The 24,433-nt window shown below is 37.1% G+C and overlaps 1 protein-coding gene across 2 annotated transcripts in view; it reads left to right on the forward strand.

The window, feature by feature from the left end:
- Positions 1 to 24,433, forward strand: part of MNAT1 (MNAT1 component of CDK activating kinase) — a 214,303-nt gene that overhangs the window by 326 nt on the left and 189,544 nt on the right. The window lies entirely within an intron of this gene.

Genomic DNA, 24,433 nt, shown 5'->3' on the forward strand with positions numbered 1-24,433 from the left:
TCGTTAGTTTCGACGCTGGGGGAGGAAATGGGAAAAGGGAACGTTGTTTCTGTAGACAAACTGTGGCCGCTAGCCCTGAGCCGCTCTGGCCTGCTTGGGACGGCGGGTTCAACTGATGTGGGAACCAGCAGTTTGTAGGTTTCCCCTTCGGTGGGCGAGGAAAATCTTGTCTGCATTTCCATGCTGTGCTGTCCAAGGAGTTCCAGAGCTGGTTAAAAGTGTAAGGGGGGGGAGGCGGGGATCGGAATGCTTAATTTCATGTGAAGTGTTTTTATTAAAAAGAGCTATGAAAAAAATTTACTGTGATGATATACTGGTGCTCTTTATTGTCTTGGAGTTTGGTTAGATTCTCATCACTAAAAGAGAGAAAATTCAGATTCTAAGCAGTTAATTTTGAAGATACAGTAATGGCTGGCATTTATTGAGTGCAGATTGTGTACTAGGCACTGTTCTAAGCGTTTTGCCGTTCGTTATCTCACTTCCTTCCCACACCAGGCCCATGTATCATTCGCATTTCACAGGGAAGGAACTGGAGACTGCTCCATGTCTCTTGCTAGGACTGGATCACTGGATGTCTCACGCCAGTTTCGGTTGGTAGGCAAAGGAGGGTGGTTGATTGTGTATATTTTGAAGAATAAGTACAGGAACTGATCAGAGTGTTTCTTGCCACGTTTTTATGGTCAAATATGGTTTAGAAAAGGTGGTTCTATAAAGCCTTTGGAATGTAAAGCAGACATACCTTCCTGTAGTTTCTCTGAGGTTTCTTAGAGATAAAAAATGATGGATACAGTGTGGTAGACAAGATCTTTGGGTCAGCATAAACTGCATGGTTAGTTGTGTTTTAATGATTATAATGGGATTTAGCAACTTACTAAATTAAATTGGTTCCTTTTTCTCATTAATCTTTTTTTTTTTTTTTAATATATTTTCCTTTGCTTTATTCAGCTATGATTGAATGGGTTAAGGTTAGAAATAAGGTGAAAATAATCAAGTAGATTGACCGGAAAAGGATAATGAGGCAAACACTCTTTAAAGACTGTTAGGTTTTTAGAGAGATTTTGCTTAGTATCTCTTCATTTTCCTGTATCAAGTTTGTTAACAGTTGATGCTCAAGGAAAGGGAATTTGCTTTTTTGGAAGGATACTAACTAAATGTAACTTATTCAAAAAAATTTCTATCTAGTAGTAATTAGCCAATCAGGGAAGATTATGTGATTTTAGTAAAACAAATGACATTTTTATTAGATGATTATAAAATACTTTTAATTAGAAATTGCTTTTGCAGTTCAGTCGTGGCTTAGTGATTAATGAATCTGATTAGGAACCATGAGGTTGTGGGTTCCATCCCTGGCCTTGCTCAGTGGGTTAAGGATTCAGCATTGCCGAGAGCTGTGGTGTAGGTTGCATACGAGGCTCGGATCACACGTTGTTGTGGCTCTGGCGTAGGCCTGCGGCTACAGCTCTGATTCGACCCCTAGCCTGGGAACCTCCATTTGCCATGGGAGCGGCCCAAGAAATGGCATAAAGACAAAACCAAAACCAAAAAACAACATGAAAAAAAGAAATTGCTTTTGTTGTATCCTTAGTCTTTTTTATTTTTTTCATGTGTTAAAAATTGTCTCAGTCATTCTGGCGTTGCATTTATTTTGATTTATTTGCTAACCTGTTAGATGAAAGCCACATTTTACAGTTCTCTTTCACTTGAAGTATGAACAAAATGAATAAAAAACGGTATGGTATTGGCTTAGAGAACAAACTTCTGATTTTGAATTCTTTCTACTCTTAGGCGCTCTGTGGCTTTGGGCAAATTCCTAACTCCTTTGCCTCATTTTCCTTATCTGTACTATAGAGATAATAGCGTTATATGTATTACAATGTTTGAGGATTAAATAATATATGTAATATATCTGGCGGTGTTTAATGGAGTTACTTTTACATAGTATTTGTCCAATATACAGTGGCCATCATATCATTGTTTACACATGGTATGGATGCTAAACAGAAATGAGATTAAAATTGGATCTATTTGGCCTGCTATGAAAGACTTGCACAATAATGATTTGTTTCCAAGGTCACTCATGTGGCTGTTGGTGGCTTCAGTTCCACCCCATGGACCCTCCATAGGGCTGCTCATGATTTGGCTTTTCACAGAGTTAGTTATGAGAGAGAGAGAGAATCAGAAGCTTCAGGGCTGTTTATCCTTTTTTTTTTGTTTTTTTGTTTTTTTAAAACAGGTGCACTTGCAGCATATAGAAGTTCCTGGGTCAAATTGGAGCTGCAGCTGGGGCCTACCCCATAGCCACAGCCACACCATGTCCAAGCTGCATTTTTTTTTTTTTTCGTCTTTTGTTTTTATAGGGCCACACCATATGGAGGTTCCCAGGCCAGGGGTCTAATCAGAGCTGTTGCTGCTGGCCTACGCCAGAGCCATAGCAACGCGGGATCTGAGCCACATCTGCGACCTACACCACAGCTCATGGCAACGCCAGATCCTTAACTCACTGAGCGAGGCCAGGGATCAAACCTGAAACCTCATGGTTCCTAGTTGGATTTGTTTCCACTGCACCATGACGGGAACTCCTGAGCTGCATTTGTGACCTGTGCCACAGCTTGAGGCAATGCCAGATCCTCAACCTACTGAATGAGGCCAGGGATTGAACCCAAATCCTCACAGAGACAATGTCAGGTCCTTAACCCATTGATCCACAGTGGGAACTCCAGGGCCCTTTACCATCTAATCATAAAAGTCATATTATCATCGCTTCTGCTGTATTTTATTCCTTAGCACTGAGCAACCCTGTTTCAAGTTGGAAGGTTATTTATATATAAGAGTTTGAATACCATGAGGCAGTGGGCCACATGATTTTACTTGTTTTTTTCTTTCTTTTTTTTTTGGTCCTCAGGTAGCAAAGGCATTTTAGGAGGCAAGTGATAAAGTGAGTAGGATTAGTGCTTCACAAAAGATGGGAAGTATGGTTTTATGGAAATATTAATTAGGAGTACTATTTATGGGAGAAAATACAGGCGCAGAAAGAGAAGAGGTGAAACATTACGAAAATACTTTTCTTTCTTAACTGCTAGCAGTTGAGGAAACATGTTCCCTTATGTATGAAATCAATCCAACAAACACCCAGATGGATTGATTGCATGCACACCAAGAAAGATTGGTTTCCATTTTTGCTTTTCTTTTCGATTCAAGGAGGAACTTTGTCTTAATTACAGAAGAGGGTAATTGTTTTCATTATCAGGGCCACCTATTTTAAGAAATGGGCCTCATAGAATTCCTCATAGCATTCTTAAGACTTACTGAATTATATGGAGCTAGTTATAGCTAATTCTCAATTTTTTCCCAATTCATTTTTCTTTTTTATTTTCCTTTTTATGGCTGCCCCATGACATATGGAGTTCCTGGGCCATATGGAGTTCATGGGTCACAATTGCGACCCATGTGGCAGCTGTGACCCATGTGGCAGCTGTGGCAATCTGGATCCTGGCTGGGATTGAACCTGTGTCCCAGTGCTCCAGAGAAGCCACTGATCCTGTTATGCCACAGTGGGAACTCCTCTTTTTCTTCTTTTCTTTTTTTAATTGAACTATAGTTGATTTCTAATTCTCATTTAACTAGAGTCTTCAATAATTTAATTTTTTTTTTTTTTGTCTTTTTAGGGCCACACCTGCGACATAATGGAGATTCCCAGGCTAGGGGTTGAGTCGGAGCTGAAGCTGCCAGCCTACACCACAGCCGCAGCAATGAGGGATCCGAGCTGCCTCTGTGACGTACACCACAGCTCATGGCAACTCTCGATCCTTAACTCCTGAGCAAGGCCAGGAATTGAACCCAAGTCCTCATGGATACTAGTTGGGTTTGTTAACCGTGAAGCCACAGGGGAAGTACCAATAATTTAATTTTTATCCCAGCAATTTTTGGCATTGCTTGTCTCTGAAAACTTTACCATTATTTGATTTTACTGAATTTTTTTTTTTTCATTTTAAACAAACCTAAGACACAAAGTAGTAGAATAAACAAAAACAGATCCTGATATATAAAAGTAAATATTTACCATATTTACTTAAAGTCTCTCTTTTTTCTCTATCCTACTCCCCCTTTATTAATATTACTGAGTAGTTTGTTTTGAAGAGTTCTCAGTTTGAATTTTACTGATTGCATCTCTAGGGTATTAATATGTTCCTCTGTATTTTCTCTAAATTATTAGTTACTTTTAGAAGTTTATCAGATTGAAGTTAGAAAGAATAATTCATATGTGGTATTAATTCATTTTTTTAGCTAATGTTGGGCTTATGTAGTACCTTTTTGCAAACTAGGAAACAATGCCTCCTCTGCACAGAAAAATTAGAAAAAGGCACTCATTCTCGGTTGAAGAATCAGAAAAAAGGGACTTTCTAGATATAGTATTGTTAATTTCTAATTTTATTTTATTGTAGTGAACACACTTTGCTAAATTTCAGTCTTTTGACATTTTCTGAAAACTTACATATGGTCCAGCATATGGTATCTCTTGGTGAGCAATCAACGTAAATTTGAAAAGGTCTGTCCTGTGGCTATTGGGTGTAGTGTATGTCAATTAGGTAAACTTGGTTGATAGTATTACTCAGATCTGTATCTTTACTAATTTATTGTATCTACTCATTTTATCAATTATTCCAACTAGATTGTGGGTTTATCACTTTCTCCTTTAGTTCTGTCATGTTTTATGTATTTTGAAACTCTCTTATTATATACATTGATATTTAGAATTGCAGTGCCTTCCTGATGAATTTATCCTTTTGTCATTATGAAATGTTCCTTTTGTCTTTTGTAATACTCTTTGCCCTGAAGTTTTTGTCAGATATTATGTCAACTATATGCTTATTGTTTGATGGTAAGCTTTCTTTGTGCTTTTGCTTTCAACCAATGTGTGTATCTTATAGACAGTACATAGTTGGTCTTGGTTTTTTATTTGGTCCAACATTGATGTCTTTTTTTTTCCTTTTGGTCCACCCCCATGGCATATGGAAGTTCCTAGGCTAGTGGTTGAATCAGAGGTTCAGCTGCAGGCCTACGCCACAGCCACAGCAATGCCAGAGGCAGGCTGTGTCTGACCAACATTGCAGCTTGCGGCAACACCAGATCCTTAACCCACTGAATAGGGCCAGGTATTGAACTGCATCCTTATGGATACTAGTTGGGTTTGTTACCACTGAGCCACAGTGGGAACTCCAACATTGCTATCTTTTTATTGCTGTGTTAACCCCTTTAAATTTAATTATTGATATCATTTGGTTTAAGTCTATTTGTTTTTCATTTGTTCCTTTTTTTCTTGTTCTTTTCTTGCCTTATTTTGGATTAATTGGATATTTTAAAGTATTGGCCTGTTAACAATAGCTCTTCATTGTTATTATTATTTTTTAGTGATTTCTCTAACTATAACAATGTGAATCTTTATCAGTCTATTTAGAGTCAACATCTGACACTCCCCATTTCATTATCTCACAAGTGTGAATAATATAATTCCATTTACTTAGCCTTCTCATCCTTTATGCTGATGATGTCGTATCTTTGACTTTTGTGTATGATTCAAATTTTTATTTTTGCTTTAAAGAGTCAGTTGTCTTTAAGGAAAGGTAGAGAATAAAAAACAGTGTTTTCAGTAAATGACCTTACTGGGATATAATTCACATATCATAAATTTAAAGTGTAGGTATCAGTGGTGGTTCTAGTATATTTTCAGAGATAGACATTTATCACCATAATTAGTTCTGGACTATTTTAGTTTCTCCTCTTACTACTTAGCATTACCTTCCAAACCTGCTCTCTCCCCAACCTTCCATTGTCTCCCAGCCCTAACTGATGGGCAGCCACTGATTGACTTTTGTCCCTATGGATGGCCTATTCTGGACATTTCATATAAATGGAATCATATAATATATGGTCTTCTGTGATTGATTTTTACTTAGTATAGTGTTTTCAAAGTTCATCCATGTTGTAGCTTGTACCATGACTTCCTTTCTTTTTGTTATTTGATACTACTTTATGGTATGGATATACAACATTTCATTTATCCACTCATTAGTTGATGGACATTTGGGTGGTTTCCGCTTTTGGGATATAATGAATAATATTGCTATGAATATTCATGTACAAAGTTTTTTGTGTGACATATGATTTTGTTTTGGGTATGTACTTAGGAATGTAAGTGCTGGATCATATGAAAACTCTGTGTTTATCCATTTGAGGAATTGTGGGACTTTTGTAGGATTGCAAATTTTACATTCCCACAAGCAGTGTGTAAGTGTTCTGTTTTCTCTCCATCACTTGTTCTTATTTGTCTTTTTGATTATAGCTATCCTAGTGGGTGTAAAGTGGTAAAATGTAGTCTTTCGTATATTCACCTACTTATTTACCATGTTTAGTATTCTCTCTTTCGAATCTGATTTTACAGTTGTATTGATTTCTTTTCCACATGAAGAACATTCTTTAGCATTTCCTATAGTGCAGGTCTGTTGGTGAAGAATTCTCCCAGATTTTGTTTCTGTGAGTGTTTTTATTTCACCCTACTCTTTGAAGAGTATTTCAAACAGTAATATTCTGAATATGAAGTTATGGGTTGGCATTTCATCACTTGAAAGATATCATTCCACTGTTTTCTGATCTTCATTGTTTATTTTATTTTATTTTTTTATTGCTCAAATGAATTTATCACATCTGTAGTTGTATAATGATCATAACAATCCAATTTCACAGGATTTCCATCCCACAACCCAAGCACATCCCCCCACCTCCCAAATGTCTCCTCCGGAGACGGTAAGTTTTTCCGTGTCTGTGAGCATCTGTTCTGCAAAGAAGTTCAGTCTGTCCTTTTTTCAGATTCCACATGTCATTGAAAGCATTTGATGTTGGTGTCTCATTGTATGGCTGACTTCACTTAGCATGCTAATTTCTAGGTCCATCCATGTTGCTAAAAATGCTGGTATTCCGTTCTTTTTGATGGCTGAGTAATATTCCATTGTGTATATGTACCACATCTTCTGGATCCACTCCTCTGTCGATGGACATTTAAGGTGTTTCCATGTCTTGGCTATTGAAAAGAGTGCTGCAGTGAATGAACATTGGAGTACATGTGTCTTTGCGAGTCATGGTTTTTGCTGGATAGATGCCCAGGAGTGGGATTGCTGGGTCAAATGGTAGTTCTATGTTTAGTTTTCTGAGGCATCTCCATCCTGTTTTCCACAGTGGTTGCACCACTTTACAATCCCACCAAGAGTGTACTAGGGTTCCTTTTTCTCCACACCCTCTCCAGCACTTATTGTTTGTAGACTTTTTGATGATGGCGATTGTGGCTGGTGTAAGGTGGTACCTCATAGTGGTTTTGATTTGCATTTCTCTGATAATGAGTGATGTAGAACATCTTTTCATGTGTTTCTTGGCCATCTGTATGTCGTCTTTGGAGAACTGTCTGTTTAGATCTTCTGCCCATGTTTTGATGGGGTTGTTTGTTTTTTTGGTATGGAGCTGCAGAAGGTGTTTATAAATTTTGGAGATTAATCCCTTGTCAGTTGATTCATTTGCAATGATCTTCATTGTTTGTGATGAGAAGTTTGCTGTTACTTATATCCTTGGTCCCTTTTATGTAAAAATCACTTGGGGCTGTGTTCAAGGTTTTCTCTTTATCTTTGGTTTCTAGCAGTTTGAATATAAACTTAGGAGTGCTTGTCTTTGTATTCATCCTAGTTGAGGTTTGCTGAGCTTAGAGCTGTAAGTCAATGTTTTTCATTCTGTTTGTAAAATTTCAGTGATTCTTTCTGCACTATTTTCACTCTCTTCTCCTTTTGGAACTCCAAGTACATGTGTGTTAGACTCTTTGATATTATTCTGTAAGCCACTGAGATACTATTTATTTTTCTCTTCTTCTTTAGATATCCTTTTTTTTTTTTTTTTTTGGTCTTTTCAGTCTTTTTAGGGCCGCACCTGTGGCATATGGAGGTTCTCAGGCTAGGGGTTGAATCAGAGCTGTAGCCACCGGCCTGTGCCACAGCCACAGCAATGCCAGGTCTGAGCTGTGTCTGAGACCTACACCACAGCTCACGGCAAGGCCAGGGATCGAACCCACAACTTCATTGTTCCTAGTTGGATTCGTTTCTGCTGCGCTATGGTGGGAACTCCCAGATGAGATACTTTTTATTGGTCTTTATTGCAAGCTCATTGACTCCCATCTACCATTTCCAATTTTCTGTTAAGCCTATTTGGTAGATTTTTCATTTGTTATTGTCATTTTCTTCTAAAGTTTTCATCTTCATCTTATTCTTTTCTGTAGTTTTCTTTCTCTTATTGTATTTTCTATGTGTTTACTAATTAAGACTATGTTTTCCTTTACTTCTTTGAATGTATTTTTCTTTAATTTTTTGAACATATTTTCTGTTACTTTTTTTTTTTTTTTAAATAGGGCCTCAACCCATGGCATATGGAAGTTCCCAGGCTAGGGGTTGAATCAGAGCTGCAGCTGCTGGCCTACATCATAGCCACAGCAATTAGGGATTCAAGCTGTCTCTGCGATGTACATGGCATCTCATGGCAATGCCAGATCCTTAACCCACTGAGTGGGGCCAGGGATTGAACCTGTGTCCTCATCGATACTAGTCAGGTTCAGTACTAATGAGCCACAGTGGGAACTCCCTAATTCTTTAAAAGTATGCAAAATAGCTGATTTTAAATCTTCAGTCTAAAAAAAAAAAAGCTTCAATCTGCTAGATTCAAAATCTTGGCTGTCTCAGGACTGGTTTCTATTGACTACTCTCTTGGTCTCTCTTTTTATTTTTTTAACCATGGGTCACATTTTTCTTTCTTTTTTTTTTCTTTTTTCGCAGTTAATATTTTTCAGTTGTACACTGAATCATGAAGATGGTACTAGAAATTGCAAATTTTATCTTTCTGTGTAGACTGTTTAAAAACAAAATTTTTTTTTTTTTTTGGCTTTTTGCCATTTCTTAGGCCGTTCCCGCGGCATATGGAGGTTCTCAGGCTAGGGGTCTAATCGGAGCTGTAGCTGCCAGCCTACACCAGAGCTACAGCAACGTAGGATCCGAGCCGCGTCTGCAACCTACACCACAGCTCATTGCAATGCCGGATCGTTAACCCACTGAGCAAGGGCAGGGATTGAACCTGCAACCTCATGGTTCCTAGTCAGATTTGTTAACCACTGAGCCACGACGGAAACTCCTGTTATTCTTTTTTTTTTTTTTTTGTAAAAAAAATTTTGTAGGTAATTAAGTTACTTGTTGATCAACTTGAACTTTGTAAGATTGGTTTTAATCTTTGCTAGGATGGATCTGTGGAGAGCAAATTGTGTTCCCTTACTTTACTGCAACTCAACCTCCAAACTGTCAGTTCCTTGCCAAACTTATTGGGGCTTGATTTTAGACTCCAAAGTATACTGAGCCTTCCTTAAATACTCTCCCTTCCTCTCTCAGCCATTCTCTTTTAAGCTTGATTGGTTTTGCCTTGCATATGTGCAGTGTGTTCCTTGGCCAAGGACTTATGGGAGTTCCCTAAACAGACTTCTGGACCCCCTGCCTTGTGGATTTCAATCATATCAACTGCACCGCACTCTGATCTCTGCCTGTTCAGCTTAGCAACACTGTGCCCTTTGTAAATGCATGCTTGCTGGGCCATGGTCATGAAAATTTTCCCTAGGGAGAAAGGTCAGGTAACTGTAGGGCTCACCTTGTGAGTTTTTCATCTCTTAAGGAATTATAGTCTTTGTGTTGCCTCTTGTCTAATGACTGTAAACTATTGTCTTAGACATTTTGTTTGTCTTATGGTTGATCATGGTGGGAAGGCTAGTCTGACATCAGTTACTCCATCATGTTTGTTTAAAGCTGGTCTTAAATGTTGAGGCATTTAATTCCTGTAGTCTCAGTTCTGTGTGTACATGTTTATTTTCTTTACCTCAAAATTGGCAATTCCATTTGCCTCGTTAACATTTTTGTCCTTTTGTAGTTTTTGACTTTTTTTTTTTAATTACTTCAGCTTCTTTCCTAAAACTTTTCTAAACATTCTCCCCCCCTCCTTTTTTTTTAATGGAGTGATTGTTTTGAAGTTGATAAGAATATAGTTCTATAGAACAGCTCTAGCAAATTAATATCTTATATCTTTTGGATGATAATTACAATGATTATCTTTCCTGAAGGAGGTAGTTTTTGCTTTGTTTCCACATATAAGAGTTGGTGTTTTGGGAGTTCTCGTTGTGGCTCAGTGGGTTATGAACCTGACTAGTATGCATGAAGATTTGGGTTCGATCCTTGGCCTTGCTCAACGGGTTAAGGATCTGGCATTGGTGTGAGCTGTGGTATAGGTTACAGATGAAGCTTAAATCCTGCATTGATATGACTGTGGTGTAGGCTGAAAGCTGCAGCTCTGATTCAACCCCTAGCCTGGGAACTTCCATATGTTGCAGGTACGGCCCTAAAAAGCCGAAAAGAAAAAGAGTCAGTGTCCCATGTATTTTAAGAATCCAAATTTATTGAGTAGTAGAAAGAGCACTGAATCACAAGGTAGAAAACCTAGTTTCTAGTTCTGCCACAGACTGGCAAGTTTAGGCCAGCCTCTCATTTATTAATTTTTTTATTTAATTGGAAATTTTTTTTTGCTTTTTTTTTTTTTTAGGACTGAACCCACAGATGGAAGTTCCCAGGGTAGGGGTTGAATCAGAGCTCTAGCCCCTGGTCTATGCCACAGCTACAACAACTCACAGGATCTGAGCCTCATCTGTGACCTACACCACAGCTCACAGCAACACTGGATCCTTAACCTAATGAGCGAGGCCAAGGGATTGAACCTGTCAGATTTCGTTTCTGCTAAGCCACGACGGGAACTCCTAGGCCAGCCTTTTAACTTTGATTTATTCATTTGTCTAGAACAAATAATTTCTTGTTTTCCCGTTTTGGCTGCCCTGAGGCATATGGAGTTCCTGGGCCAGGGATTAGATACAAGTGGTAACTGTGACCTAAGCTGTGGCAATGCTGGATCCTTAACCCACTGTGCCAGGCCAGGGTTCGAACCTGCATCCCAGCGCTTCCAAGTCATTGCCCATCTCATTGCATCACAGTGGGAACTCCTAGAACAGGTAATTTCTAGCCCCTTCAGTCTCTTAAAATTTGGGTAATTTAGTTAATAGTTAATTAGAAAGTCATTGTAGTCTAGTAGCATTAATCTTTTTTTTGATCTTATACCATTAATAAAGCTGTTTCATAAAATATGAAAATTTTAGTTTTATTTTATTTTTTTCTTTTTAGAGCTGCACCTGTGGCATATAGAATTTCCGGGCTAAGAGTCCAATTGGACTTGCAGCTTCCAGCCTATACCACAGCAACAGCAACTGCAGATCCGAGCCACATCAGCGACCTACAGTGCAGCTAGTGGCAACACTGGATCCTTAACCCACTGAGCAAGGCCAGGGATCAAACCCACATCCTCTTGGATACTAGTCAAGTTCTTAACGCACTGAGCCACAGCTGGAACTCCTAAAATTTTAGTTATTTTTATGAGCTCAAATTTTTCTTTTCAAATATGGGAGAGAGTACTGATCACTTTATATACAGAATATAAATACATCACTGGATTGGTTATTTTATGGCTATAGTATGTATTTTTTGATTTGACTAAAAATGACTATTAGTGTATTTCAGTTTTTTAAGATGCAGTGTATGCACCTCAGTTTCTTCTCTTATTGAGTGTAACAATATCGTAGTTCTTTAAAACTGTGGTTACTAAATATTTAGTAATATTACAACTAACATTTCTCTTTGTGTAAATATAGCCCTATCTCCATATGACTCTTCCTCTCTAATTCTTTTCTTTTATACTGGAAATCTTTTTAAAAGATTCATTTTATCTGCTAACTAGTTTGTGTGTGTGTGTGTGTGTGTGTGTGTGTGTGTGTGTATTTATTTATTTATTTTTTCTGTCTTGGAGGAAACCTTTTGTGGGGTTTTCCTGTAGGTGTTAGAAAGTTTTTCAGAACTTTGACTTCATAAATGGACAACATGTAGGAGCTCTTTCCTATCTTATCTATCTATCTCTAACTTTCCTTTGAAGTTATATTCTCAAATTCATGTTCTAAGATTCAAACAGGTAATGTGAAGCTATCTTTCAGATGTTCAGACTTAAGTGTTAAAACACAAATTATTTGGAGTTCTCATTGTGGCTCAGTGGTTAACGAATCCGACTGGGAACCATGAGGTTGCGGGTTTGATCCCTTGACTCGAGCAGTGGGCTGTGGTGTAGGTTGCAGATGAGGCTCAGATCTGGCGTTGCTGTGGCTCTGGTGAAGGCTGGAGGCTACAGCTCCCATTAGACCCCTAGCCTGGGATCCTCCATATGCTGTGGATGCGGTCCTAGAAAAGACCAAAAAAAACCCCACAAATTATTTTATTTTGCAAGAATCTGAAACAATAACACATAAGTTTTCTTAGGATACAAGATAAACAGATAGAATTAATTCATTTCCTCATTGCCTTTTTTCTGCTATCAGCATAAAATGTTATGTCTAACAAATATGTAATGATAGTTTGCCTGAGTTTGAATCATAGATTTGCTATTTATTCTTGGCTATATGATTTAGGGAAAATTAGTTACTTTCTTTAAGCCTTTATTTTCTCATCTGTATAAAGGGCTTACCAGTAGTGTATACCTCACAGGAATACTTTGAGGATTGGATGAGGAACAGTTTAAGTAAGTTTAAGAATTTAGGTAAATTTAAGAGTAAACTTACTCTGTAGTAATCTATAAAGAATTACTTTCAGCATTCTAAATGCAAAAAACAACAACAACCAGTTTTTGGATTAAGTTTCAGGAATCTTTTTGGCAATTTACTTCCTGTTTATTTAGAGCTAGTCTCTCAGATAGTAAATGAGAATAAATGAATGAAAATTTAACCTAGATAGTTTAATTTTTTTTTCAAGTTTCAGATGTGTTAAGCTTATTTTCAAAGATGAAAAGAAAGTCTCAACTGTAATTTATTAGTTGTTGGTGTTTACTAATAAGTTCTCATTCTTTCTCTTATACTCATTACATTTCCCAGGCCACTGGGAAGTTAACAAACCTGACTAGCATCCATGAGGACATGGTTTGATCCCTGGCCTCACTCAGTGGGTTAAGGATCTGGCATTGCCATGAGCTGTGGTGTAGGAATCCATCTTGGGTGCCAATTTAAAATACAAATTTTTGGGCCTTGCCATGCATCTTCTAGGGAGGGACTTTGTAGTCTATACTGGTTATCTAGGAGAGTTTTGTGCTCAAGCAATTTTGGAAAACACTGTGCTGAGTGTATAGCGATAAATGTGGGAGACATGGTTACTGCCCCATTAGTTTTTATGTCTTCCTTTGAGTCATTAAATGGCAATTAGTTTTTCTTTCTTTATAAGGAGGAAAAGGATACTTATAAAAATACTCTTTGTAATTAAGATGTGAAGGTGGGCTTTATGCTATTTGTTAAATAATAAACTATATTTTTCAAAAAGTATTGTTAAAGAAATGGAAACCTAAAATCCTGAACCCCAATGGTAATCATTCTGCTGATTTAGGAAAAAAAGGGCCTTTGAGGAAGCAAATAGTTTTGGTGGGTATATTCTAAACTTATGAATTTTTGCAAGATTAGCATTAACAGATTAAAATGTTGAAGTAGCTCCAGATGCATAAAGGTTTTTGTGAAACAGTCATTGATGAGGAAAGATCTAAATATTAGCCCCTTTAGGAAAAGTGGAATGTGATGTCTCATTTGGCGGGGATAGAAGCCTGTACAAAAAGCACATGCTACAAAGTGCTATTTGTTTTGTCAAAAGGATTGATAGAAAGTTGGCAGACTTTATTAATGTAAATTTGGAAGGAGCTTAGCAATCATTTTTTTAGTTCTATTCTACCCCTCTACTCCTGTCTCCCCTGCCTTTTTTTTTTTTTTTTTTTTTCACAGATGGGGAAGCTGAAGTCTAAGGTTATGTGGTTGCATAGCTCACCTGGTCAGCTCCACTTTCTTTTTTTTGTCTTTTTAGAGCTCCACCCACGGCATATGGAGGTTCCCAGACTAGGGATCCAATCAGAGCCGTAGCTGTCAGCCTACATTACAGCCATAGCAATGCGGGATCTGAGCTGCATCTGTGACCTACACCACAGCTCATGGCAATGCCAGATCCTTAACCCACTGAGTGAGGCCAGGGATCAAACCACGTCCTCATGGATGCTAGTCAGATTTGTTAACTTCTGAGCCATGACGGGAACTCCTCCATTTTCTATTCTCTGTGTAAATCCAAGTTAGGAATTGTTCAATTAAATTTTGATCACATTTTCCAAGTAAAAGTCTTATACTGTAATGCAAACAGAAACTCAAGCCCATTTTATGTAATAAATGAAAATACTGTAATATTATCAAAATCCATTTGATACGCTGAGAAAAATTTTCTCTGTATTTTAGTTTCCAGGGTGCTAGCTTGAAAAAAAACCTTTTAACATTCAATAATAATTTTTTTCACTGATTTTATTATTTTACCATATGTTTTTCTTTGATAATGTATAAACAATGTCATAGTATTTGTTTTTTGAGGTATTATCATATGCAAATTAGGAAGTCTGACTGTATTGTATTATTTATGACAAGAAATGATTTGGAGGATAACTTTTGTGTATTTATCAAAGCAAATTTTATTTCCTTATTTTCTGTTATCATTCAGTTTTTTTTGGAGAGCAAAACATCTCACAATATCTGAAAAGTCCATAATTTAGACTTTATTTTGTGTTATGTGCAAGTGTCTAGAAAGATTATATCAATCACCTCATAGGGATAATTTACTTTATAGTATTTTTATTTTATAAATTTCACTTTTGACATTGTGCATAAAAATATATGTATTATATATGTGTACAAACAAATGTATGTATTCCCTGTAAAAAGATTAAAAAAAGGTAAAATTTAATGGACTTCATTAGAAATGTTTTGGAGTATTAGGTTTCCTTTGATTTATTGAGTTAGAATATGTAAAAGCAAGAATTTTGAGATGAAGAAAAATGATTGTATACCTTACTCAATTTTTTTTAGAACACAAATATAGTAGTGGCTATATCATTGAAAATTAATGAGGGCTCCATCAATATGATGCAGTGCCTCTGCATCACTGGTTTATGTATTTTTAATGAGCCTGCTATTCTAATTTCAGGTAACTGAAGCAAACTGCATCTAGCCCTAACTCTGATTTACTTACAAACAATTCATTCCATTAAAATATAAATGTCTTAAAAGCTATGATTGTTCAGTATACTTTTTTTTTTTCTTTTTGGCTTTTTAGGGCTGCACCCGTGCAAATGGAGGTTCCCAGGTTGGGGGTCGAATCTACAGCTGTTGGCCTACGCCACAGACATAGCAACGCCAGATTGGAGCTGTGTTGGTGATCTACGCTGTGGCTCAAGGCAAGGCCGGATTCCGGATCCACTGAGCAAGGGCAGGGATCAAGCCTACATCCTCATAGATACTAGTTGGATTCGTTTCTACTGTGCTGCAATGGGAACTCCCAAGTATAATTTTTTTTGCTGCCCTTGGGGCATGTAGAAGTTCCCAGGCCAGGGATCAAACCCAAGTTGCAGATGTAACCTGCACTGCAGCTGCAGCAATGCCAGATTCTGAACCTGCTCTGCCACAGGGAACTTCCAAGTATAATTCCTTTGTAAATAATTTTACAGTGTTTATTTTCTGGCTATGACTAACCTATCCACTGTTTCAGATAATGTTACCAAAACATGTTCTTATATTTGACCTTATTTCTTGCTACTGGTTTGTAGAGTTTAGGTAGAAGATATGGGGGAGAAAACCTTTAAGAAGTAGTAATAGGATTGTGAAGCGTGACGTGGCAGATGGTATATTTTTTGATATTTATTGGAGCATATTTGAGAACCATTTAAGTGTATATTTCTATATTTTTGGCATTAGGAGTATAATTTTTAATATTTAAATTTACTCCAGTTTTATTTTAAAATATTTTAAGATGTCAGTTTTGTTAATTTTGTTGAAAAGATGTTAAATACTTTTGAAGAAAATTGTAGATGATTTTACAGAACATTTATTTTAATTTTTGCCTTCTGATTGTGTGCCACATATACAAATGAACAATTATGTAGAGATCAATTTATAATGTACCAGTTCTATAGAACAGTAATTTGCTGAGCTGCATTTACTTTATTTTCTAAAAATGCTAATATTGCCCATCAAATGAATGTGAAATTGTTATCTTTAATAAAATACAGTGTTAGCAGTTAGAAGCTTTTTACTCATATATGCTCTATGCTCAGTCAATGGCAAAGAATTTCTTTAGAAAGTTGAGATTGGTAATCAGAATTTTAAAGATAAAAATTCTTTTAAGGTAGAAAATATATTTCTTAGCTCTAAAATGTGATATATTGTAATAGATGTTTCTTCATTATTCAGATTCTGAATGTCTTATTTCTTCTAATTGTATCTGGCAAATTTCATTAATATTTAATTCCTTTTGGAGGTTGATTGCAAAAAGCAATCTATGTAATGTGCTACAACTAAATACAAAAATATACAGTTTATACTAGGAATGGTGTCAATGGTGATAAATTGCCATAGCTAGTGGAAGTTTAGTGCTTGTAATTTCCCCTTGGAAAATACGTTATTTGTGTCTCTTCTTTATGAATTTTGGGTTTTATATTATTTGGGTTTTATTATATTATTTGGAATTAGAATAGAAACTAACATATATTAAACATAAGGTAGAATGTAACAAAGTATAGATTGTTAAAAACATGGCCCGGGAGTTCCCGTTGTGGCTCAGTGGTTAACGAATCCGACTAGGAACCATGAGGTTGTGGGTTCGATCCCTGGCCTTGCTCAGTGGGTTAAAGATCCGGCATTGCCATGAGCTGTGGTGTAGGTTGCAGTCGCAGCTCAGCTCCCCCGTTGCTGTGGCTCTGGAATTGGCCAGTGGCTATAGCTCTGATTAGACCCCTAGCCTGGGAATCTCCATATGCTGTGGGAGCAGCCCTAGAAAAGGCAAAAAGACAAAAAAAAAAGAAAAAAAAAGAAAAATAAAAACATGGCCCGAGTGGATTGATTAGTAAAATACCTCACAGAGACCAATTATATACATATGTAAATACAGAAGTTTATTTTCCTACTAAAAGATATAAGCAGAAGTTAAACCTGTGCTTTTTGATTATATTCTCTTTGCCAACACTGTGTTCCCAATTGCTGTATTCATTTATGGATTTTTGGTTTCTAGATTATGCTTAAAGAGAAACATTTTGGTGCAATGGTTAAAATCATCAAGTTTGTAATCAAAGAAAGATCAGTTAAATCCTCATCTATCACTTACTAGTTGTGTGACCTTCAGCAAAACCTTTTTGACCCTCAGAATCCTAAATCTTTAAAAAGGTGATAAAGTAATACCACCTCCTTTAGAAATTTGTTGTGAAGGTTAAATAAATGGCAATCTGTACAAAATGCTTAACATATTATGCTTGGCATATAGCAGCTAATAAGTACTGGCCACTTTTTATTGTTAAGATTGATGGTGTCAATCTTAACTGTTATGTACTATTTCTTTTTTCTTTTTTGGCCAAATGGAGCTCCTGGGCCAGGAATCAGATTCCACCCGCAGCCAGCGTGAACTTAGCTGCAGCAATGCGGGATCCACAGTGCCAGGCCTGGATCCAACCCTGCATCCCATTGCTTGCCAAGCCACAGCTGATCCATTGCACCACAGCGGGAACTCCTGCTATGTACTGTTTCTTTGTGGAAAACTAAAACATTTGCAATAATTTTAAGTGTACTATGGGTACTCATCAACTAAAGATAATTATAGCTAGTAATTTCTACACATATGCATTTCTTTTTTTAAAAATTAAACGTAAATGGGTGTCTGGGTATGAATTTCTCTGTAACCTCATTCATTCATCAGCATATCTTGGATAGCCTCTTATGGTTGAGCACATAGATGTATGTCATTCTTTTTTTTTTTTTTTAGGGCCACACCTGCAGCATATGGAAGTTCCCGGTCTAGGGGTTGAATTGGAGCTGCAGCTGCCAGCCTACACCACAGCCACAGCAACACAGGATCCAGGCCATGTCTGCAACCTACACTACAGCTCACAGCAATGCCAGATCCTTAACCCACTAAGCTAGGCCAAGGATTGAACCGGCATTCTCTTGGATACACTAGTCAGGTTTGTTTCAGCTGACCCACAACGGGAACTCCCACATTAATTTATTTTAGAGTATCATATATTAATGGAAGTTTTGGTTGTTTCTAGATGTTTAATGTTTTAATTTTTTCAGTATATATCCTTTGTGTGTATGCGAGTATATCTATAGAATAAATTTCTAGCAGCAGAGTGTAAAATTTTGGTAAATATTACTATTTTTTTTCATTCTATTCTCCTTTTTTTCATCTGTATTGAGGTTGAATTGACATTTACTGAACGTCATTCACATATTTAAATTGTATAATTTAATCAGTTTGGGCACATATATATATGTGTGTATACACACACACACACACACACACCCATGAAACCATCATCACAATTAAGATAACAAATATTTCTATCACTCCCTAAATTTCCTTATGCCATTTGTAATCCATTCTTCCCCCCCTCTACTCTCATCCTCAGGCAATAACTGATTTGCTTTTTTTTTTTTTCTGTCTTTTTGCCTTTTCTAAGGCTGCTCATGCAACATATGGAGGTTCCCAGGCCAGGGGTCTAATCGGATCTGTAGCCGCCAGCCTACACCAGAGCCACAGCAACTCAGGATCTGAGCTGCATCTGTGACCTACACCGCAGCTCACGGCACTGCCGGATCCTTAACCCACTGAGTGAGGCCAGGGATTGAACCCGCAATCTCATGGTTCCTAGTCAGATTCGTTAACCACTGAGCCACGACGGGAACTCTAATTTACTTTTTCTTATGGTAAAGTAATTTGCTTTTGCTAAAATTTTACACAGTCATATTGTCTATAGTCTTTCTATTTTTTTTTTTGCCTTCTTTCACTCAGTGTAATTATCTTGAGATTTATCCATGTTGTTGTATATATATATCAGTGATTCATTCTTTATTACTGATATAGGTAGTAGTCTGTTAAATAGGTATCGTATAGGTATACTAGTTTTTTTTCCATTTACCAGTTAATGGACACTTGGTCTATTTCTAGTTGTTAGTATTACAAAAGAGCTTCTGTAAACTTTCATGTAAAGCCTTTGTGTAAACATATGTTTTTGTTTTTCTTGGATAAATATCTAGGAGTGGCATGGCTAGATTGTGTGGTAGGCGTATATTTTAACTTTTAAAGTTTTACAGTTTTGGATTTTACATTTAGATCTGCTATCCATTTTTAGTTAACTTTTGCACATGGTGTGAGAATGTTTTTCTTTTTTTCTTTTTTTTCACCCCTATAAGGATATCTAGTTGATCTAGCATCATTTGTTGAAATGCCTTTCATTTTTTCATTGGGTTGCCTTAGCATTTTTTCAAAAATCAGTTGTTAAACATGGGCTTGTTCCTGAACCCTTTATTCTCTTCCATTGATTTATATGTATCTCTGCTAGTACAACCAAACTGTTTTTAATTACTACAGCTGTGTGGTAAGTCTTGCAATCATGTAGTATGTCTTCCTCCTTTGTTTTTTATTTTAAAAATTATTGGTTACTCTAGGTCATTTTTGTTTCTATGTAATTTTTCTTTTTTTCTTCCTTCCTTTCTTTCTTTCCTTCCTTCCTTCATTCTTTCCTCCTTTTCTTTCTTTCTTTCTTTCTTTCTTCTTTCTTTCCTTTCTTTCTTTCTCTCTTTCTCTCTTTCTCTCTTTCTCTCTTTCTCTCTTTCTCTCTTTCTCTCTTTCTTTCTCTCTTTCTCTCTTTCTCTCTCTCTTGCTTTCTTGCTTTCTCTCTTTCTTGCTTTCTTGCTTTCTTTCTTTCGCTTTTTAGGGCTGCACCTGCAGCGTGTGGAATTTCCCAGGCTTGGGGTCGAATCAGAGCTACAGCTGCTGGCTTATGCCACAGCCACAGCAACATGGGATCCAAGCTAGGTCTTCGACCTACACCATAGCACACAACAATGCCAGATCCTTAACCCACTGAGCGAGGCCAGGAATCAAATCCGCATCCTCGTGGATCCTAGTTGGGTTTGTTAAATGCTGAGCCATGAAGGGAACTCCCTCTATATAACTTTTGGAATCAGTTTGTCAACTTTCGTAAAAATGCCTGCTACAGTATTGATTGGGATTGCTTTAAATTTGGGGAGAACTGCCATCTTGACAACATTGAGTATTCCAGTAGTCTAATCAATGAACATGATGTATCTTTTCATTTAAGTCTTTAATTTTGCTCAGCAGTTTTATAGCTTTCAGTGTAGAGGTCTCGGACAATTTTTATTGTATTTATTTCTAGCTAATTTATATTTTTGGTTCTACTGTGTATATAGTTTCAAATGTTTTTCACATTCCAGTTGTTCACTACTAGTCTGTAAGAATACAGTTGATTTTTGTGCATTAACTTTATATCCTGCAATCTTGCTAAATTCATTTATTCTAGTGGTAGGTTTTTATATTCCCTGGGATTTTCTATGTAAACAATCATATCATCTATAAATAGGGCTGTTTTAATTCTTTCACTCCAATCTTTCTTTATTCATTTATTTAGCCTTAATGAAGTGCTGGAACCTCTGTAGTAATGATGAATAGAAGTGGTGAAAGTGTGCATACTTACCTTGTTCTTGGTTTTTCGGAGGATGAAATTCAGTTTTTCATCAGTAAATATGATACTCTTTGCCAGTTTAAGGAAGTTCCTTACTATTTCAGTTTTCTGAGTTTTTTTCTTCTTTTCCTTTTAAAACCATGAATTGGTTTTGAATATTCCCAGCACTTTTTCTTAATCTGTTGAAATAGCCATATGGGTTTTCTCTTTTATTCTGGTAATATGGTGAATTACATTGATTGAGCTTTGAATGGTAAATCAATATTGTGTTTCTGGCCTCAGTCCTAGTATGTCACATTATTTTTCATATATTCTTAGATTTAGTTGCTGATTCTTTACTTTGTTTACTTAACAAATCTTCGCTTGGATATCCTTTAATTTTTTTTAAAATAATGACTTCATTAAGTTTTAGTATTAGAATTACCGTGACCTCATAAAACCAGTTGTGCTGTGTATTAGCTCCTTTTTTTTTTTTTTTTTTTTGTCTTTCTAGGGCTGCACCTGTAGGCTATAGAAGTTCCCAGGCTAGGGGTCGAATTGGAGCTGCAGCTGCCAGCCTACACCACAGCCACAGCAATGAGGGATCTGAGCCACATCTGTGACCACACCACAGCTAATGGCAACACCAGATCCTTAACCCACTGAATGAGGCCAGGGATCGAATCCACATCATCATGGATACTAACGGAGTTCATTAACCACTGAGCCTTGATGGGATTGCCATACTTTTTTTTTTTTTTTGGTAACTTTTTTTTCAAAATTTAGTAATTAAAAAGCACAAACATTATCTCATGGTTTCTGTGAGGAAAGAGTTCATCAGTAGCTTAACTCAGAGAGTCTGGCTCAAGGTCTCTTATAGGACTACAATCAAGGTATCAGCTGGTCCTGCAGTCTTGTCCAGACTGTGAGGGGGGAGAATTAGCTCGCTCCTCTGGCTTCTATGAGGAGTACTCATTTCTTTACGTGTGTTGGCTAGAGGTCTCAGTTATTTGCTACATGGAATTTTCCTAAGAGTTTTTTTTTCTTTTTTTTTCTCTTTTTTCTTTTGCTTTTTAGGGCCACACCCATGGCATATGGAGGTTCCCAGGCTAGGGGTCGAATCAGAGCTACAGCTGCTGGCCTACACCACAGCCATAGCAATGTAGAATCCAAGCTGCGTCTGCAACCTATACCACAGCTCACAGCAACACCAGATCCTTAACCCACTGAGCGAGGCCCACAACCTCATGGTTCCTAGTTGAATTCATTTCTACTGTGCCACAATGAGAACTCCCTATGAATTTCTTTAGTGTCATCACAACATAGTAACTTTTTTTTTTTTTTTTCCTTTGGAGCAAATAGTTTGAGAGGCGGAAGCCACAATGTCTTATGAACTGGTTTTGGAAGTCTGGTGCTTCCATTTCTTTCACATTCTGTTTGTTACAGTCTTAAGTACAGCGTATGGGAAAGGGAATTAAGCTTTACTTTTTGAAGAGGGAAATTTCAAACAATTTTTGGACATATATAAAACCACACCACCGTGTATCTATATGTTTATCACTATAATAGCCCAGAGTCAAGAGGGCTCACAATGGTCCTTGCCTCCTTGTATTCATGCCCTTGTGTAATTTCTTCCCATATTGAATCAGAGTTGTTTGTGTGACCATTAGAATATGGCAGAAGTGATGGTTTTTCACTTCCAATGCTAGCTTATAAAATGACTGCAGCTTTCTCATAGACCACTTGATTTTGGGAAAGACAGTTTTTGTGTTGTAAGTAGCCATATGGAAAGGCCCATGTGGTGAGAAACAGGCCTTCTGACACCTGCCATGTAAGTGACCCATCTAAGGAATGGATTCTTCAACCCTTGTCATGTCTTCAGATGACTGGGTAACATCTTGGCAGATAAGCTGCTACTGGATTCCTGACACTCAAAAACTATAGGAGATAAAAATGTTTATTGTTTGAAGCTGCTAAGTTTGAGAATATTTTGGTCTGCAATAACAGATACAGTTACTTCACCTTTATTAAAACAGGATACATTACCAAAACTCTTTGGGATTTTATTTATGATATTGGGGAGAGATTTCTAGGGGCCTATGTCAAATAAGCCATTGTCATTATGTAGAGAAGTCATTCTTGTTCAGAGGCATATAAACTACTTTGACTCAAAAGTAAAGTAATCTAGGAGGAATTCAATAGTATTGTTTGCTATAACTGTAAATTACAAAGGTAAAAATTTTATCATCATTTATTTTTATTTATTTATTTTTTTGTCTTTTTCCCTTTTCTTGAGATGCTCCTATGGCATATGGAGGTTCCCAGGCTAGGAGTCGAATCGGAGCTGTAGCCACCAGCCTACACCAGAGTCACAGCAACGCCAAATCTGAGCCTCGTCTTTGACCTACACCACAGCTCACAGCAACGCCAGATTCTTAACCCACTGAGCAAGGCCAGGGATTGAATCCGCAACCTCATGGTTCCTAGTCGGATTTGTTAACCACTGTGCCACTACGGGAACTCCAAATTTTATCATTTAAACTTTGATAATAATTCAGTGTTTTTAGTGACAGCCATGTAAGTTTGCTATCACTGATGAAGATCTTGATTAAAATTTATGATTATGCATCAAATAGCAATTTGAGGAGCTAATTCTTTATGAAATATTTTGTTTATAGATTTTATATAAGATAATATAGTAGTGTTGAATCTTAGGTGGGATTTGTATTCTGAAGGTGAGAATCACATATAGTGAAAGGTTACCCTTGATGAAATTTACATTGGATAAATTACTTTTTACTAAGTTCAGCACAGCTAGTTTTCCCTCCAGCATAGGAAAAATCATTGTTTCTGCAGCTGAATATCTGATGAAATAATTGGCTCTTGTTTTGGCATTGTACTGAAAAGCTTAGCTTTAAACATGGTCAGATATACTCTAATAAGATGCTATCCTAAGAGAGGTGTTGGGAACTGAGTACAACTAGAATAGCTGAGTGACATCTCCCATTTTATGTTCATTCTGGGGCACAGATATAGTAACTGAAAGGAAAGGCTGGTGATATGGGCTGCCTTTTAAAAATATCTCTGTCTCACGAGTTCCCGTCATGGCTCAGTGCTTAACGAATCTGACTAGGAACCATGAGATTGCGGGTTTGATCCCTGGCCTTGCTCAGTGGGTTAAGGATCTGGGGTTGCCGTGAGCTGTGGTGTAGGTTGCAGACGTGGGATCCTTTGGATCCCGCGTTGCTATGGCTGTGGTGTACGACAGTGGCTATAGCTCTGACTCGACCCCTAGCCTAGGAAGCTCCCTATGCCGCAGGTATAGCCCTAAAAAGGCAAAAAGACAAAAAAAAAAACTGTCTCTTTTCCCTGAATGGGGAATTTGTCTGAGTAAATATACATAAATGTAATACCATTGTATACTAACAGAATGGTAATGAAATGTATACTGTCCTTTTTGGGAAAAGTAGACTATCATTGTGATACTTAGAAAAGTGGACTATCATGATACTTAGATTATTTGATAGAAAATTTCATGAAATATGACATGAAAGCTTACATTTTATTGATTTCCGTACAGCACAGTATTTCATAATGAGTCTGTGTTATAAAGAAATATCTCAATTATATTTAGCTAGCACACAACCAACATACACATTTATGGCAGCTGTGTATTGTAAAAGAAGTAACATAAAAAGTTTAAAACAGG

This window comes from Phacochoerus africanus, chromosome 2 (genome assembly GCF_016906955.1).
Source record: "Phacochoerus africanus isolate WHEZ1 chromosome 2, ROS_Pafr_v1, whole genome shotgun sequence".
Lineage (NCBI taxonomy): Eukaryota > Metazoa > Chordata > Mammalia > Artiodactyla > Suidae > Phacochoerus > Phacochoerus africanus.